The 20,027-nt window shown below is 46.8% G+C and overlaps 1 long non-coding RNA gene across 5 annotated transcripts in view; it reads left to right on the top strand.

The window, feature by feature from the left end:
* The first annotated feature begins 11,935 nt into the window (after window positions 1-11,935).
* The window catches only part of LOC142665474 (uncharacterized), a 155,313-nt gene continuing 147,221 nt past the window's right edge, over window positions 11,936-20,027 (top strand). For all 5 annotated transcript variants that reach the window (XR_012851512.1, XR_012851513.1, XR_012851510.1 and 2 more), the window contains exon 1: window positions 11,936-12,020. This is a non-coding gene — a long non-coding RNA (uncharacterized LOC142665474). The remainder of the gene's footprint in view (window positions 12,021-20,027) is intronic.

Below are 20,027 nucleotides of genomic sequence, written 5' to 3'. Positions count from 1 at the left end.
GACTGGCCTAAGTAGAGTCCCGTGCTGATTGATCCTGTTAACCTTTTATTCCCCTTTCCCTTCCCATAAAGACACACCGAGGTTGGATGTGAAATGGCCACAGCAGCCGTTTATTAACTGTCATTATTTTTAATGCAATTTAATCCGAAACATTCGGATAACTCCCTTAGGAATTCGACCAGAGAATTCCTCCTATAATTCCATGACCCAACATGGGTCAGAATCATAAATAACAATCAACATTATTAAAACTTAACAGAGCAGGGGAAGTCCTTGAAGCCCTTTTAACACCGGATTTCCTTTAAGTTAGCCATCTGCAAACCACCACCAACTCTTTACCTCCAGCCGTAAACCAGCTCGGAGGCACCGCTCACCTCTGCAGATGGCTCCAACCACCAGAAGACCACTTCAAAGGGATAACACCCGATGAAGTCTTCAAATGATATACCTTCCACCAGAAGACCACTTCAAAGGAATAACCCCCGATGAAGCCTTCAAGTGATATACCTTCCACCAGAAGACCACTTCAAAGGGATAACACCCTATGAAGTCTTCAAATGATCTACCGTTTTGGGGGACGCATACCCCCGATGAGACCCCTCCACCATTTTGTACTGACCAACCTCAAGGACTCCCCCCGCCAGCTGCCATGACACCCGGACCTGCTCAAAAGAAATAAAAGAAAACACAAGTTACATAAGCATACCTCAAAAGCACGATACAATAGACAAACCCACCAACCAATCCAGATCCCCAAAATTACCACCTAATTCAGGGCGGGAGGGTGGGAGCTGATTATTTTACTTGCTGCTCCTCCCGCTGCTTCCGGCTCAATGCCGAAAACAGCGGGAAGAACAGAAACACCCCCGGCTCCTCCCCACTCCATCTCCTCCCTCTCCCTGCCTCAACTAACCCTCTCTTCCCCTATTGGCTGTCCCTCCTATGGCAGTCATGGAGGCTTCCCGTTAAGCCCTCCGTGCTGCCGTCCAGCCTCTTCTTGACTGGCCTAAGTAGAGTCCCATGCTGATTGATCCTGTTAACCTTTTATTCCCCTTTCCCTTCCCATTAAGACACGTGACAACCGAGGTTGGATGTGAAATGGCCACAGCAGCCGTTTATTAACTGTCATTATTTTTAATGCAATTTAATCCGAAACATTCGGATAACTCCCTTAGGAATTCGACCAGAGAATTCCTCCTATAATTCCATGACCCAACATGGGTCAGAATCATAAATAACAATCAACATTATTAACACTTAACAGAGCAGGGGAAGTCCTTGAAGCCCTTTTAACACCGGATTTCCTTTAAGTTAGCCATCTGCAAACCACCACCAACTCTTTACCTCCAGCTCGGAGGCACCGCTCACCTCTGCAGATGGCTCCAACCACCAGAAGACCACTTCAAAGGCATAACACCCGATGAAGTCTTCAAATGATATACCTTCCACCTGAAGACCACTTCAAAGGGATAACACCCGATGAAGCCTTCAAGTGATATACCTTCCACCAGAAGACCACTTCAAAGGGATAACACCCTATGAAGTCTTCAAATTATCTACCGTTTTGGGGGACGCATACCCCCGATGCGACCCCCCCACCATTTTGTACAGACCAACCTCAAGGACTCCCCCTGCCACAGCGAAACAGGCCTTGACCACCTTAAGCCTGTGAGTCCCTCCAACCACCACCGCCCTCTCAATTCCGTCTGCTAAAGCCAGGATCAATTCCAACCTCGGTCAAATGTACCCCCTCACCCCTCCAATAATTCCCGACTCCTGACTCCAGGTCCATGTGACAAACACAAATGCCCCCGTTCTTGGCAACAAAACGTGACACCGCCCGGTTTACCTAACTGCGGGCTTTGTTCACCTTCTCGGCTGATCTCGCTAAACGCCAAATCTTGCTTGGAACTATGTCCGACCACACAATCACTAGGTGAGGATAAGATGCCCATCACACAATAAATTGCACTTAATTTCCCGCACCAACTCCCGAAACGGGCGCACCCCCAGACATCCCCCAGTGCCCAAAGATTGTCCCAAAAGCCCCCCCTAAACAAGGGCGATGATCTAAAAAGAAACAAGCACCTCATATGAAAACAAACAAAACACCATTACCCACACCCAACAAATGGGGCGCACGTAAGCATTTTTAACATCTAGCACCAACTTGATACTCGGACAAAATCGAGCCATTCTCATGACGGAGTAATGGCGACTCCGGCACCCCACCGCATGGCTGAAACCCACCATAAAAGCAACCGGACACATCGCCGACCCCGGAAGGGCAGAACCCTACTGACCCACTTGATGAGTCTTGGACCGCCGCAAACAACTCTAGTCTATCCCCCCACAGACCCACATCTGGGTCACATCTTGGACACCTCCTGGAAACATCGTGGAAACCCCGTGATTTAAATCAAAACGCCCCACCAGCAACAAACTACTCCCCTTTGCCAGGGAAAAACTTTTTAGATCACTTTACCTCGAGTTAGCCATCTGCAACCACCACCAACCTTACCTCCAGCCGTGAACCAGCTCGGAGGCCCCGCTCACCTCCGCAGATGGCTACAACCACCAGAAGACCACTTCAAAGGGATAACCCCTATGAAGTCTTCAAACCATGTACCTTTTTTGGGGGACGCATACCCCCAAGGCGACCCCCCCACCACCTCCCCAACGTCCCCCAGTACAACCATGCTACCAACCGGTCCTTTTCCGTATTGATGTTACCCCAACTCTTGCCCGCTCTTCCCGCTGCTGCCAGCAAGCCGAACAAGTGCTACAAGTCACCCTAGCCAGCGACCGCCCCATCAACCGTTGCCCGGTATCGAAAAACCCGATCCCAGACATGCTCCGGGCAAACCAAACCGAACAGCTCCACTGCCGGTGCCAATTTGCGAAATCGATCCCCCTGCGAGCGAGAAAGAGCATCAGCAATACAATTGGAAACCCCTGATACCTGCAGCGCAACAACCCGCGTGTTTAAGACAAGCCACCAAAACTAGATGACACAAAACTGAAACCACAGGTGGAGACGAAGCTGATAAGTTGTTAATTGCTAACCCACCCCCATATCATTGCAGTGGGACCGAACCTTTTATCCCTGGGCCTGTCCCCCCCCAAATGGTCACCACAACCACCCTGAGGAGAGCTCAAAACGGGCCATATTCCGCGTAAGACCCTGGTCAACCAGCTATCCGGCCAGTTCCCCGCACACCATTGACCTTCTGCCTATGCGCCAAAGCCACCGGCCCCGCCGCATCAGTCAACAGCTCCAACTTGCCCATATCATTTACCGGTGCATCCACAGCGATCTATCGTTATATTGTCCTAGGAACGCATCCCCGACCTGCAGATCAACCTTGTGATCCAAACCAATCCTGCCAAAAAATAGCGGGATGCCAGGATACCCGCCATTGCTGCCGCCAATCGCCTACTAAAATTCTACCCCTTCGCATAATCTGACAGGCAAATCTCAACTTCCCCAGCCGCTACTGGAGATCACGCAAAATGATCTTCTTCAATCGTCAAGCCCGCTTCACCTCCTGCCGCAATGGCAATAATTTCTTTCCTTCAGGAAGCCTGCCCTAAATTGCGACTGAATGCATTTCGATCCCTTAAAACAAATGGTAGAAACCGGGCCCCCGGTTGTACCAGGCGCCAGAGGGATTCCAAAATCCGTCGCAACTTTCTGCAATGAATACAATGCGTTACCGCAAACAGGGGAACCGCTAGAGCCGACGCACGAACTCATCAAGCTAATGTATTAATAAATCCACCCCAGCTATGCCCTTCGTCACCCATTCCACGAAACTACTAACTGCTTCAAAGCATGCGCCAGACCGAGAGCATCCCATTGGAAGCCACCTATCGACATAAAACCCCCCGTTCCGGAAGCCAACCCAACAACCGTTGGCTCTCTGGATGTACAGGCAGCAACCGGAACGCTGCCTAGCGGTCAGTTTTTTGCCACCACCGACCCGGGCCCCGCCTACCGCACTAATGCACCGCTGTGTCGAATGACCCGTAAACAACCGAGCATAAGTCGTTATCTATCCCCTCATTCACGTACTATCCCCTGGGAAAGCAAATGCTGAATCAGCCGGAATTTATGAGGCCCCGCTTTGGCCCAAAACCCAAAGGGGAATACCACTAGATTCTCTATCAGCAACCGGCCCGGACCGCGACCCAACGACACTTCCTTCCAAAGTTTACCCGAGCCGACCGCCGAGTGCAAATAAGCCGATTCAAGGTTGTGACGGGTAACCGGAACCTCGTGTGGAGGAGGAGGGATAACAAAAACCACTCAAAACCTTTCGTAAATTATCCTAGCTGCACCCCTATCCGGACACTCACTTAGATACCGGGCAATCCTTTTCACCCTCACCGGCGCCGCCCCTGGACCAACGGCAGAAGATTGAGGGCCCAGCCGCCTACCTTTCGCATGCCTTTTCCGGCCCACTGCAAGGACCCGTTGCGCTCCGCACAGACACGCTCAAATCTACACGTGGCACCAAACTTACATCGGCCATCGTGAAATTGCCATCAGAACCCCAACTTTGACCCAAAGCCCTGTCCGGACTGACTAGACTGACCACCTTGCCCACGCTCCCGGGAAAGGACTGCTTAACCGGGCCGCAACTCGTAACCACCGCGCAATATACTTTTTGATCCCCTGATCGCCGACCGGACCGCAACCAAGCCTAACAAAAGAGGATAGAGGCCAGTCAACCTATAGGACAAAAAGACAACACCGAGAAGTGGAGACTGCCATGTTTTTGGTAGCGACGTACACCGTACAATGCCCCTGAACAATCTACCTTCCCCCCGTACGCCCGATAGGCCAACCCGATAGCATACCAATAATAAAACAACGCCGAGCAATTTTTTTGGCACCTTTCCTCCGATCACGCTTGCCAAATAACAAAACTTGGGACCAATTGACGAACGTCTGCGGGATAAGCCTATACCGCCGACGTTCCTCTTCCCCCTTCTTACTTTCATCCCGCTTGCCATTCCAAAATGACTTTAGCAAGCGGCAGAAAAGAAAATTACCACGTACATTGTCCTCCAAATCCGGTCACGGACCTCCCCCGGGGACCCCGCTGGAACTACAGGCGCCGCTGCCCTATTCAATCGCCCGACCAACTCGCGCAAACAACCCACTAAAACTGTTATGCATCGCGCCACCGCCCGCCGATACTTCCGCGCTCGCTGCCCCCACCCCCAACACCCGACATGAAAATTGCTGAATACGGTAGAGTAAGAGTTATACACTCACCAGGCTGCCCAGGCGCTGTGTTCCCGCGAGCCGGAAAATTCTGACCGCGTTGCGACTCATCCAGCTCCCCCATCTTCCAGATCCTCTCTTGCTGCCGATTGGTACTCGCACCGACATCTCCGCACAAGGGATCCAGGCACGCTGGCAGATGAGCCGACAACCTGCCGCCCGACCTCAGGGACCCAGATTCCCGACCGAACCTGTTGCCGCGTCGTCGTCGCCGATCTTGACGTCCTCACCGATGCTCTTGAAGAAGCCTGCCCCCTGGCCGGAACATCACCATGCGGGGCGGCCGTGGACTGCATGCCGAAAAACTGCCTCTGATTGTGGAAGTGTGACAGGGAGCCCGGCCTGCGACTCCCTGTTAACCGCCGAGCTCCGTCGCGGATGGGGATTCCTGCCAGGACGCAGGCCCTGGGAGGAGGCGCCCTTCCCAGCAGCCTGGCCTGCAGCGTCCCTAAGGGCTCCCCTCGCAACGCGGGCCCGCGGGGGCCACATCCGGACTCCCCCGACAGGTGGCGGGACCTCCGGGAGCGGCGGGGTGACCTAGCCTGATCTACCGCCGCTCCCCTGACACCCCCTGCTTTATCGGAGCAGGGGCAGTGATCCTGCGGGCCGCCGACACAGAGCGCCGGGCTCGGCGCGAAGACGGGCCCATCAGGTAAGCCGGAGCAGGGGAGCTGATTATTTTACTTGCTGCTCCTCCCGCTGCTTCCGGCTCAATGCCGAAAACAGCGGGAAGAACAGAAACACCCCCGGCTCCTCCCCACTCCATCTCCTCCCTCTCCCTGCCTCAACTAACCCTCTCTTCCCCTATTGGCTGTCCCTCCTGTGGCAGTCATGGAGGCTTCCCGTTAAGCCCTCCGTGCTGCCGTCCAGCCTCTTCTTTACTACTTATATTCGCTTCTCTTGGACACAGCCGGGTCTTTGATGCTGGGAGAGCATGGTGTGTTGTTGTTTGGCATAGCAAGCAGGGTAGCCCGCTCTATGAACTATCAAGGCGTCACAAATAGGCTTCTACCTGGTTATACACGTTGTGCCTCATGACGTACACACTATCCCTTCATGTTTCACACACTTGCACCCCATTATCCATTTATTTCTATTGAGGCACTTCACTCATTACTGCCCCCTATATTTCACTTATAGTATTACACTTGCACACACACTATTAATTTATTATTTCTTACTACACATCCCATGCACCACACACACCACTCCCCTCAAGACCAGTGGGAGTGGCTATTATTATTTAAAGCACCTGCTCACTCCTTAATCAGCGTTTCTGACCTGGCTGTGTCCATTTGTAAGTATGGCCTTTTTCGGTGTTTTCGTATATATGTCCCCTTGTTTTTATCGGTTCTGTTTGTGCATCAGGAACATTCTGTTCCATTTAAGGAGTTAGGGACTTGCAAGTCTGGGGATCCTTGTCGTGGATTGCGAGCTTGCGTCCTTTTGGCCAAAATGATTACTAATACCCCAGGTATTTTTCATTACTACTTATATTCGCTTCTCTTGGACACAGCCGGGTCTTTGATGCTGGGAGAGCATGGTGTGTTGTTGTTTGGCATAGCAAGCAGGGTAGCCCGCTCTATGAACTATCAAGGCGTCACAAATAGGCTTCAGCCTGGCTATACACATTGTGCCTCATGACGTACACACTATCCCTCCATGTTTCACACACTTGCACCCCATTATCCATTTATTTCTATTGAGGCACTTCACTCATTACTGCCCCCTATATTTCACTTATAGTATTACACTTGCACACACACTATTCATTTATTATTTCTTACTACACATCCCATGCACCACACACACCACTCCCCTCAAGACCAGTGGGAGTGGCTATTATTATTTAAAGCATTTGCTCACTCCATCAGCGTTTTTGACCTGGCTGTGTCCATTTGTAAGTATGGCCTTTTTCGGTGTTTTTGTATATATGTCCCCTTGTTTTTATCGGTTCTGTTTGTGCATCAGGAACATTCTGTTCCATTTAAGGAGTTAGGGACTTGCAAGTCTGGGGATCCTTGTCGTGGATTGCGAGCTTGCGTCCTTTTGGCCAAAATGATTACTAATACCCCAGGTATTTTTCATTACTACTTATATTCGCTTCTCTTGGACACAGCCGGGTCTTTGATGCTGGGAGAGCATGGTGTGTTGTTGTTTGGCATAGCAAGCAGGATAGCCCGCTCTATGAACTATCAAGGCGTCACAAATAGGCTTCTACCTGGCTATACACGTTGTGCCTCATGACGTACACACTATCCCTCCATGTTTCACACACTTGCACCCCATTATCCATTTATTTCTATTGAGGCACTTCACTCATTACTGCCCCCTATATTTCACTTATAGTATTACACTTGCACACACACTATTCATTTATTATTTCTTACTACACATCCCATGCACCACACACACCACTCCCCTCAAGACTAGTGGGAGTGGCTATTATTATGTAAAGCACCTGCTCACTCCTTCATCAGTGTTTCTGACCTGGCTGTGTCCATTTGTAAGTATGGCCTTTTTCAGTGTTTTCGTATATGTCCCCTTGTTTTTATCGGTTCTGTTTGTGCATCAGGAACATTCTGTTCCATTTAAGGAGTTAGGGACTTGCAAGTCTGGGGATCCTTGTCGTGGATTGCGAGCTTGCGTCCTTTTGGCCAAAATGATTACTAATACCCCAGGTATTTTTCATTACTACTTATATTCGCTTCTCTTGGACACAGCCGGGTCTTTGATGCTGGGAGAGCATGGTGTGTTGTTGTTTGGCATAGCAAGCAGGGTAGCCCGCTCTATGAACTATCAAGACGTCACAAATAGGCTTCAGCCTGGCTATACACGTTGTGCCTCATGACGTACACACTATCCCTCCATGTTTCACACACTTGCACCCCATTATCCATTTATTTCTATTGAGGCACTTCACTCATTACTGCCCCCTATATTTCACTTATAGTATTACACTTGCACACACACTATTCATTTATTATTTCTTACTACACATCCCATGCACCACACACACCACTCCCCTCAAGACCAGTGGGAGTGGCTATTATTATTTAAAGCACCTGCTCACTCCTTCATCAGCGTTTCTGACCTGGCTGTGTCCATTTGTAAGTATGGCCTTTCGGTGTTTTCGTATATGTCCCCTTGTTTTTATCGGTTCTGTTTGTGCATCAGGAACATTCTGTTCCATTTAAGGAGTTAGGGACTTGCAAGTCTGGGGATCCTTGTCGTGGATTGCGAGCTTGCGTCCTTTTGGCCAAAATGATTACTAATACCGCAGGTATTTTTCATTACTACTTATATTCGCTTCTCTTGGACACAGCCGGGTCTTTGATGCTGGGAGAGCATGGTGTGCTGTTGTTTGGCATAGCAAGCAGGGTAGCCCGCTCTATGAACTATCAAGGCGTCACAAATAGGCTTCAGCCTGGCTATACACATTGTGCCTCATGACGTACACACTATCCCTCCATGTTTCACACACTTGCACCCCATTATCCATTTATTTCTATTGAGGCACTTCACTCATTACTGCCCCCTATATTTCACTTATAGTATTACACTTGCACACACACTATTCATTTATTATTTCTAACTACACATCCCATGCACCACACACACCACTCCCCTCAAGACTAGTGGGAGTGGCTATAATTATTTAAAGCACCTGCTCACTCCTTCATCAGCGTTTCTGACCTGGCTGTGTCCATTTGTAAGTATGGCCTTTTTCGGTGTTTTCGTATATGTCCCCTTGTTTTTATCAGTTCTGTGTATATAATTATATATGCACAGCTGGTATTAGTTATATATCTTCTTGTATATAGTAATATGGAGCATGCTGGTATAACCTGGGAATCTTCTGTATATAATTATATATGTACAGCTGGTATAAGTTATACATCTTCCTGTATATAATGATATGGAGCATGCTGGTATAACCTGGGTATCTCCTGTATATAATTATAGATACACAGCTGGTATAAGTTATACATCTTCTTGTATATAGTGATATGGAGCATGCTGGTATAACCTGGGCATATTCTGTATATAATTATTTATGTACAGCTGGTATAAGTTATACATCTTCTTGTATATAGTGATATGGAGCATGCTGGTATAACCTGGTATCTCCTGTATATAATTATATATGTACAGCTGGTATAACCTGGGCATCTTCTGTATATAATTATATATGTACAGCTGGTGTAAGTTATACATCTTCTTGTATATAATGTTATGCAGCATGCTGGTATAACCTGGGTATCTTCTGTATATAATTATATATGCACAGCTGGTATAAGTTATACATCTTCTTGCCCTGTCGATAGCGCCAGATACAGCCCCCCTATACATAGCGCCAGACACAGCCCCCCTGTACATGGCACCAGATACAGCCCCCCTGTAGATTGCTCCACACACAGCTCTTCTGTTCATAGCACCAGATACAGCCCCCCTGTACATAGCGCCACACACAGTCCCCCTGTACATAGCGCCACACATAGCCCCCCTGTAGATTGCTCCACACACAGCGCCCTGTAGATAGCTCCACACACAGACCCCCTGTAGATAGTTCCACACACAGCCCCCCAGTAGATAGCTCCACACACAGCCCCCTGTAGATATTGCCACACACAGCCCCCCAGTAGATAGCGCCACACACAGCCCCCAGTAGAGAGCTCCACACACAACCCCCCTATAGATAGCGCCACACACAGCCCCCCTGTAGCTAGCGCCACACACAGCCCCCTGTAGATAGCTCCACACACAGCACCCTGTAGATAGCGTCACACACAGCTCCCCTGTAGATAGCGCCACACACAGCCCCCTGTAGATAGCTCCACACACAGCTCCCCTGTAGATAGCGCCACACACAGCCCCCAGTAGAGAGCTCCACACACAGCCCCCCTATAGATAGCGCCACACACAGCCCCCCTGTAGCTAGCGCCACACACAGCCCCCTGTAGATAGCTCCACACACAGCACCCTGTAGATAGCGTCACACACACCCCATGTACATAGTGCGATCAGCTGTTTTGATGCAGCGCCCAGCGGGACATTTTGCAGACCGCCCGGGACTGTCCCGCCGGATCCTGGACTGTTGGGATGTATATTTACACAGTGACAATTAACCCCTTCCCGACATCCGCCGTATATATATGGCGCACGCCGGGTGGGGGAATATGGAGCGGGCTCACGGGCTGAGTCCGCTCCATAGAGCGAGTGTGTCGGCTGTGTGTTACAGCCGACACTTCCGGGTTACGAGCGGGATCGCGCTTTAGCGCGATCCCGCTTGTTTAACCCGTTAAATGCCGCGTTCAATAGAGATCGCAGCATTTAAATTACTAAAAACAGGGGGGCGACCCCCTGTAACGTCTCAACTGCACCCCCGCGGCGAGATCGGGGGGAGCCGTTGGTTCACACGGCTGCCTGGGGGTCTGACGAAGTCCCCCAGGTCCGCAATCTTGGTACTCCTATGAAGCTCTGCCTCCGGCAGGGCTTCATAGAAGACTGTCAGAATCACGATATACTGCAATACATTAGTATTGCAGTATATCGTGCAAGCGATCTAACGGTCGCTGGTTGAAGTCCCCTAGGGGGACTAATAAAAAATGTAAAAATGAGTTAAATAAAGTTGTTTTTTTTGTGTAAAAAAAAGAAAAAAATTAAAAGTTAAAAAAAAAAACCTTTTCCCATTTCCCCCCTAGAGCATAGTAAAAAATTAATAAATAAACATAATTGGTATCGCCGCGTCCGTAAAAGTCTGAACTATCACAATATATCATTATTTAACCCGCACGGTGAACGCCGTAAAAAAATAAATAAATTGTAAACGCCAGAATCTCTATTTTTTGTTCACCTTATCTCCCACAAAAAATGAAATAAAAAGTGATCAAACCGTTACATTTACACCAAAATGGTATTATTAAAAACTACAGCTTATCCCGCAAAAAATAAGCCCTCATACCACTTAATCGACGGAAAAATAAAGACGTTACGGCTCTCGGAATTTGGCGAAACAAAATAAATTTTCTTTTTTACACTTAGGTTTTTACTTGTAAAAGTAGTAAAATATAGAAAAAGCTACACATATTTGGTATCGGCGTAATCGTATTGACCCATAGAATAAAATGAATATGTTGTTTTAATTGTACAGTGAATTCCGTAAAAATGGCGCGGAAAAAACTATGGCGGAATCGCAGTTTTTTTCATTTTCTACCCCACCAATAATTTTTTTCCCGTTTCCTAGTACATTATAGGGAAAAATAAATGGTGCTACGAAAAACTACAACTCGTCCTGCAAAAATCAAGCCCCCATAGTACTATAACGACAGAAAAATAAAGGCGTTATGGCCTTTGGAAGGTGGGGAGGGAAAAACGAAAATGAAAATCTGAAAAAGGGCTGCGGCGTGAAAGGGTTAAAATCAATGATCAGTCCATGTAATGCACAGGAGTCCCCCAGCGGATGCTGCTCTTCTAGGGGCTCATCATTAGATTGATATGTAACAGACAAAGATGGTGGCAGCACAGGACTGTACTGAGGGAAGACACTGCAGATACTGACTGTGCTCAACCCCTGACCAATCAGGAGGCTTCATGCATATGAGTGGCAGGAGGGAAGGGGTGGAGTCAGTGCTGAGGAGAATGAGATAGAGGAGGGAGCACAATGGACGTCAGTCCTGTCAGGAGGATTGTGAGAGAAAAGACACAAAACAGGAGCAATTCTGAGGTAAAAAGTGTGAGGAAAAGCGAAGAGAAGATACAACATAATGAGAGGAGGAATAACCACCAGACATGAGAGGGAAAAATACACCGGGCGGCCATAATAACCCACCAACCCGTACATTATATATATACAGACACCGGGCGACCGTAATAACCCCACCAACCCGTACATTATATATATACAGACACCGGGCAACCATAATAACCTCACCAACCCGTACATTATATATATACAGACACCGGGCGACCATAATAACCCCACCAACCCGTACATTATATATATACAGACACCGGGCGACCATAATAACCCCACCAACCCGTACATTATATATATACAGACACCGGGCGACCGTAATAACCCCACCAACCCGTACATTATATATATACAGACACCGGGCGACCATAATAACCCCACCAACCTGTACATTATATATATACCGACACCGGGCGACCATAATAACCCCACCAACCCGTACATTATATATATATACAGACACCGGGCGACCATAATAACCTCACCAACCCGTACATTATATATATACAGACACCGGGCGACCATAATAACCCCACCAACCCGTACATTATATATATACAGACACCGGGCGACCATAATAACCCCACCAACCTGTACATTATATATATACAGACACCGGGCGACCATAATAACCCCACCAACCCTGTACATTATATATATACAGACACCGGGCGACCATAATAACCCCACCAACCTGTACATTATATATATATACAGACACCGGGCGACCATAATAACCCCACCAACCTGTACATTATATATATATACAGACACCGGGCGACCATAATAACCTCACCAACCCGTACATTATATATATACAGACACCGGGCAACCATAATAACCCCACCAACCTGTACATTATATATATACAGACACCGGGCGACCATAATAACCTCACCAACCCATACATTATATATATACAGACACCGGGCGACCATAATAACCCCACCAACCTGTACATTATATATATACAGACACCGGGCGACCATAATAACCTCACCAACCCGTACATTATATATATACAGACACCGGGCGACCATAATAACCCCACCAACCCGTACATTATATATATACAGACACCGGGCGGCCATAATAACCCCACCAACCCGTACATTATATATATACAGACATCGGGCGACCATAATAACCCCACCAACCCGTACATTATATATATACAGACACCGGGCGACCATAATAACCCCACCAACCCGTACATTATATATATACAGACACCGGGCGACCATAATAACCCCACCAACCTGTACATTATATATATACAGACACCGGGCGACCATAATAACCCCACCAACCTGTACATTATATATATATACAGACACCGGGCGACCATAATAACCCCACCAACCTGTACATTATATATATACAGACACCGGGCGACCATAATAACCCCACCAACCCGTACATTATATATATACAGACACCGGGCAACCATAATAACCCCACCAACCCGTACATTATATATATACAGACACCGGGCGACCATAATAACCCCACCAACCTGTACATTATATATATATACAGACACCGGGCGACCATAATAACCCCACCAACCCGTACATTATATATATACAGACATCGGGCGACCATAATAACCCCACCAACCTGTACATTATATATATACAGACACCGGGCGACCATAATAACCCCACCAACCTGTACATTATATATATACAGACACCGGGCGACCATAATAACCCCACCAACCTGTACATTATATATATACAGACACCGGGCGACCGTAATAACCCCACCAACCCGTACATTATATATATACAGACATCGGGCGACCATAATAACCCCACCAACCCGTACATTATATATATACAGACACCGGGCGACCATAATAACCCCACCAACCCGTACATTATATATATACAGACACCGGGCGGCCATAATAACCCCACCAACCTGTACATTATATATATACAGACACCGGGCGACCATAATAACCCCACCAACCCGTACATTATATATATACAGACACCGGGCGACCATAATAACCCCACCAACCTGTACATTATATATATAGAGACACCGGGCGACCATAATAACCCCACCAACCCGTACATTATATATATACAGACACCGGGCGGCCATAATAACTCCACCAACCCGTACATTATATATATACAGACACCGGGCGACCATAATAACCCCACCAACCCGTACATTATATATATACAGACACCGGGCGACCATAATAACCCCACCAACCCGTACATTATATATATACAGACACCGGGCGACCATAATAACCCCACCAACTCGTACATTATATATATACAGACACCGGGCGACCATAATAACCCCACCAACCGTACATTATATATATACAGACACCGGGCGACCATAATAACCCCACCAACCCGTACATTATATATATACAGACACCGGGCGACCATAATAACCTCACCAACCCGTACATTATATATATACAGACACCGGGCGACCATAATAACCCCACCAACCCGTACATTATATATATACAGACACCGGGCGACCATAATAACCCCACCAACCCGTACATTATATATATACAGACACCGGGCGACCATAATAACCCCACCAACCCGTACATTATATATATACAGACACCGGGCGACCATAATAACCCCACCAACCCGTACATTATATATATACAGACACCGGGCGGCCATAATAACCCCACCAACCCGTACATTATATATATACAGACACCGGGCGACCATAATAACCCCACCAACCCGTACATTATATATATATATATACAGACACCGGGCGACAATAATAACCCCACCAACCCGTACATTATATATATACAGACACCGGGCGACCATAATAACCCCACCAACCCGTACATTATATATATATATATACAGACACCGGGCGACAATAATAACCCCACCAACCCGTACATTATATATATACAGACACCGGGCGACCATAATAACCCCACCAACCCGTACATTATATATATACAGACACCGGGCGACCATAATAACCCCACCAACCCGTACATTATATATATACAGACACCGGGCGACCATAATAACCCCACCAACCCGTACATTATATATATATATATATACAGACACCGGGCGACCATAATAACCCCACCAACCCGTACATTATATATATATACAGACACCGGGCGACCATAATAACCTCACCAACCTGTACATTATATATATACAGACACCGGGCGACCATAATAACCCCACCAACCCGTACATTATATATATACAGACACCGGGCGACCGTAATAACCCCACCAACCCGTACATTATATATATATACAGACACCGGGCGACCATAATAACCTCACCAACCCGTACATTATATATATACAGACACCGGGCGACCATAATAACCCCACCAACCTGTACATTATATATATACAGACACCGGGCAACCATAATAACCCCACCAACCCGTACATTATATATATACAGACACCGGGCGACCATAATAACCTCACCAACCCGTACATTATATATATACAGACACCGGGCGACCATAATAACCCCACCAACCTGTACATTATATATATACAGACACCGGGCGACCATAATAACCCCACCAACCCGTACATTATATATATACAGACACCGGGCGACCATAATAACCCCACCAACCTGTACATTATATATATACAGACACCGGGCGACCATAATAACCCCACCAACCCGTACATTATATATATACAGACACCGGGCGACCATAATAACCCCACCAACCTGTACATTATATATATACAGACACCGGGCGACCATAATAACCCCACCAACCCGTACATTATATATATACAGACACCGGGCGACCATAATAACCCCACCAACCCGTACATTATATATATACAGACACCGGGCAACCATAATAACCCCACCAACCCGTACATTATATATATACAGACACCGGGCGACCATAATAACCCCACCAACCCATACATTATATATATACAGACACCGGGCGACCATAATAACCCCACCAACCCGTACATTATATATATACAGACACCGGGCGACCATAATAACCCACCAACCCGTACATTATATATATACAGACACCGGGCGACCGTAATAACCCCACCAACCCTTACATTATATATATACAGACACCGGGCGACCATAATAACCCCACCAACCCGTACATTATATATATATACAGACACCGGGCGACCATAATAACCCCACCGACCCGTACATTATATATATACGGACACCGGGCGACCATAATAACCCCACCAACCCTGTACATTATATATATATACAGACACCGGGCGACCATAATAACCCCACCAACCCGTACATTATATATATATACAGACACCGGGCGACCATAATAACCCCACCAACCCGTACATTATATATATACAGACACCGGGCGACCATAATAACCTCACCAACCTGTACATTATATATATACAGACACCGGGCGACCATAATAACCCCACCAACCGTACATTATATATATACAGACACCGGGCGACCATAATAACCCCACCAACCTGTACATTATATATATACAGACACCGGGCGACCATAATAACCCCACCAACCTGTACATTATATATATACAGACACCGGGCGACCATAATAACCCCACCAACCGTACATTATATATATACAGACACCGGGCGACCATAATAACCCCACCAACCTGTACATTATATATATACAGACACCGGGCGACCATAATAACCCCACCAACCTGTACATTATATATATACAGACACCGGGCGACCATAATAACCCCACCAACCCTGTACATTATATATATATATACAGACACCGGGCGACCATAATAACCCCACCAACCTGTACATTATATATATACAGACACCGGGCGACCATAATAACCCCACCAACCTGTACATTATATATATACAGACACCGGGCGACCATAATAACCCCACCGACCCGTACATTATATATATACGGACACCGGGCGACCATAATAACCCCACCAACCCTGTACATTATATATATATACAGACACCGGGCGACCATAATAACCCCACCAACCCGTACATTATATATATACAGACACCGGGCGACCATAATAACCTCACCAACCTGTACATTATATTTATACAGACACCGGGCGACCATAATAACCCCACCAACCTGTACATTATATATATACAGACACCGGGCGACCATAATAACCCCACCAACCTGTACATTATATATATACAGACACCGGGCGACCATAATAACCCCACCAACCTGTACATTATATATATACAGACACCGGGCGACCATAATAACCCCACCAACCCGTACATTATATATATACAGACACCGGGCGACCATAATAACTCCACCAACCTGTACATTATATATATACAGACACCGGGCGACCATAATAACCCCACCAACCTGTACATTATATATATACAGACACCGGGCGACCATAATAACCCCACCAACCCGTACATTATATATATACAGACACCGGGCGACCATAATAACCCCACCAACCTGTACATTATATATATATACAGACACCGGGCGACCATAATAACCCCACCAACCCGTACATTATATATATAGAGACACCGGGCGACCATAATAACCCCACCAACCCGTACATTATATATATACAGACACCGGGCGACCATAATAACCCCACCAACACGTACATTATATATATACAGACACCGGGCGACCATAATAACCCCACCAACCCGTACATTATATATATATACAGACACCGGGCGGCCATAATAACCCCACCAACCCGTACATTATATATATATACAGACACCGGGCGACCATAATAACCCCACCAACCTGTACATTATATATATATACAGACACCGGGCGGCCATAATAACCCCACCAACCCGTACATTATATATATATATACAGACACCGGGCGGCCATAATAACCCCACCAACCCGTACATTATATATATATACAGACACCGGGCGGCCATAATAACCCCACCAACCCGTACATTATATATATACAGACACCGGGCGACCATAATAACCCCACCAACCTGTACATTATATATATACAGACACCGGGCGACCATAATAACCCCACCAACCTGTACATTATATATATACAGACACCGGGCGACCATAATAACCCCACCAACCTGTACATTATATATATATATACAGACACCGGGCGACCATAATAACCCCACCAACCCGTACATTATATATATATACAGACACCGGGCGGCCATAATAACCCCACCAACCTGTACATTATATATATATATATACAGACACCGGGCGGCCATAATAACCCCACCAACCTGTACATTATATATATACAGACACCGGGCGACCATAATAACCCCACCAACCTGTACATTATATATATACAGACACCGGGCGACCATAATAACCTCACCAACCCGTACATTATATATATACAGACACCGGGCGACCATAATAACTCCACCAACCCGTACATTATATATATACAGACACCGGGCGACCGTAATAACCCCACCAACCCGTACATTATATATATACAGACACCGGGCGACCATAATAACCCCACCAACCCGTACATTATATATATATATACAGACACCGGGCGACCATAATAACCCCACCAACCCGTACATTATATATATACAGACACCGGGTGACCATAATAACCCCACCAACCGTACATTATATATATACAGACACCGGGCGGCCATAATAACCCCACCAACCCGTACATTATATATATACAGACACCGGGCGACCATAATAACCCCACCAACCCGTACATTATATATATACAGACACCGGGCGACCATAATAACCCCACCAACCCGTACATTATATATATATATATACAGACACCGGGCGACCATAATAACCCTACCAACCCGTACATTATATATATACAGACACCGGGCGACCATAATAACCCCACCAACCCGTACATTATATATATACAGACACCGGGCGACCATAATAACCCCACCAACCCGTACATTATATATATACAGACACCGGGCGACCATAATAACCCCACCAACCCGTACATTATATATATACAGACACCGGGCGACCATAATAACCTCACCAACCCGTACATTATATATATATACAGACACCGGGCGACCATAATAACCCCACCAACCGTACATTATATATATACAGACACCGGGCGACCATAATAACCTCACCAACCCGTACATTATATATATACAGACACCGGGCGACCATAATAACTCCACCAACCCGTACATTATATATATACAGACACCGGGCGACCATAATAACTCCACCAACCCGTACATTATATATATATACAGACACCGGGCGACCATAATAACCCCACCAACCTGTACATTATATATATACAGACACCGGGCGGCCATAATAACCCCACCAACCCGTACATTATATATATACAGACACCGGGCGACCATAATAACCCCACCAACCCGTACATTATATATATATACAGACACCGGGCGACCATAATAACCCCACCAACCCGTACATTATATATATACAGACACCGGGCGACCATAATAACCCCACCAACCTGTACATTATATATATACAGACACCGGGCGACCATAATAACCTCACCAACCCGTACATTATATATATACAGACACCGGGCGACCATAATAACCCCACCAACCCGTACATTATATATATACAGACACCGGGCGACCATAATAACCCCACCAACCTGTACATTATATATATACAGACACCGGGCGACCATAATAACCCCAACAACCCGTACATTATATATATACAGACACCGGGCGACCATAATAACCCCACCAACCCGTACATTATATATATATACAGACACCGGGCGACCATAATAACTCCACCAACCCGTACATTATATATATACAGACACCGGGCGGCCATAATAACCCCACCAACCTGTACATTATATATATATACAGACACCGGGCGACCATAATAACCCCACCAACCTGTACATTATATATATATACAGACACCGGGCGACCATAATAACCCCACCAACCCG

This window comes from Rhinoderma darwinii, chromosome 13, assembly GCF_050947455.1.
Source record: "Rhinoderma darwinii isolate aRhiDar2 chromosome 13, aRhiDar2.hap1, whole genome shotgun sequence".
NCBI classification, from domain to species: domain Eukaryota; kingdom Metazoa; phylum Chordata; class Amphibia; order Anura; family Rhinodermatidae; genus Rhinoderma; species Rhinoderma darwinii.
The sequence above is the reverse complement of the archived record's forward strand: the minus strand, read 5'-3'. Positions and strand labels throughout refer to the sequence as shown.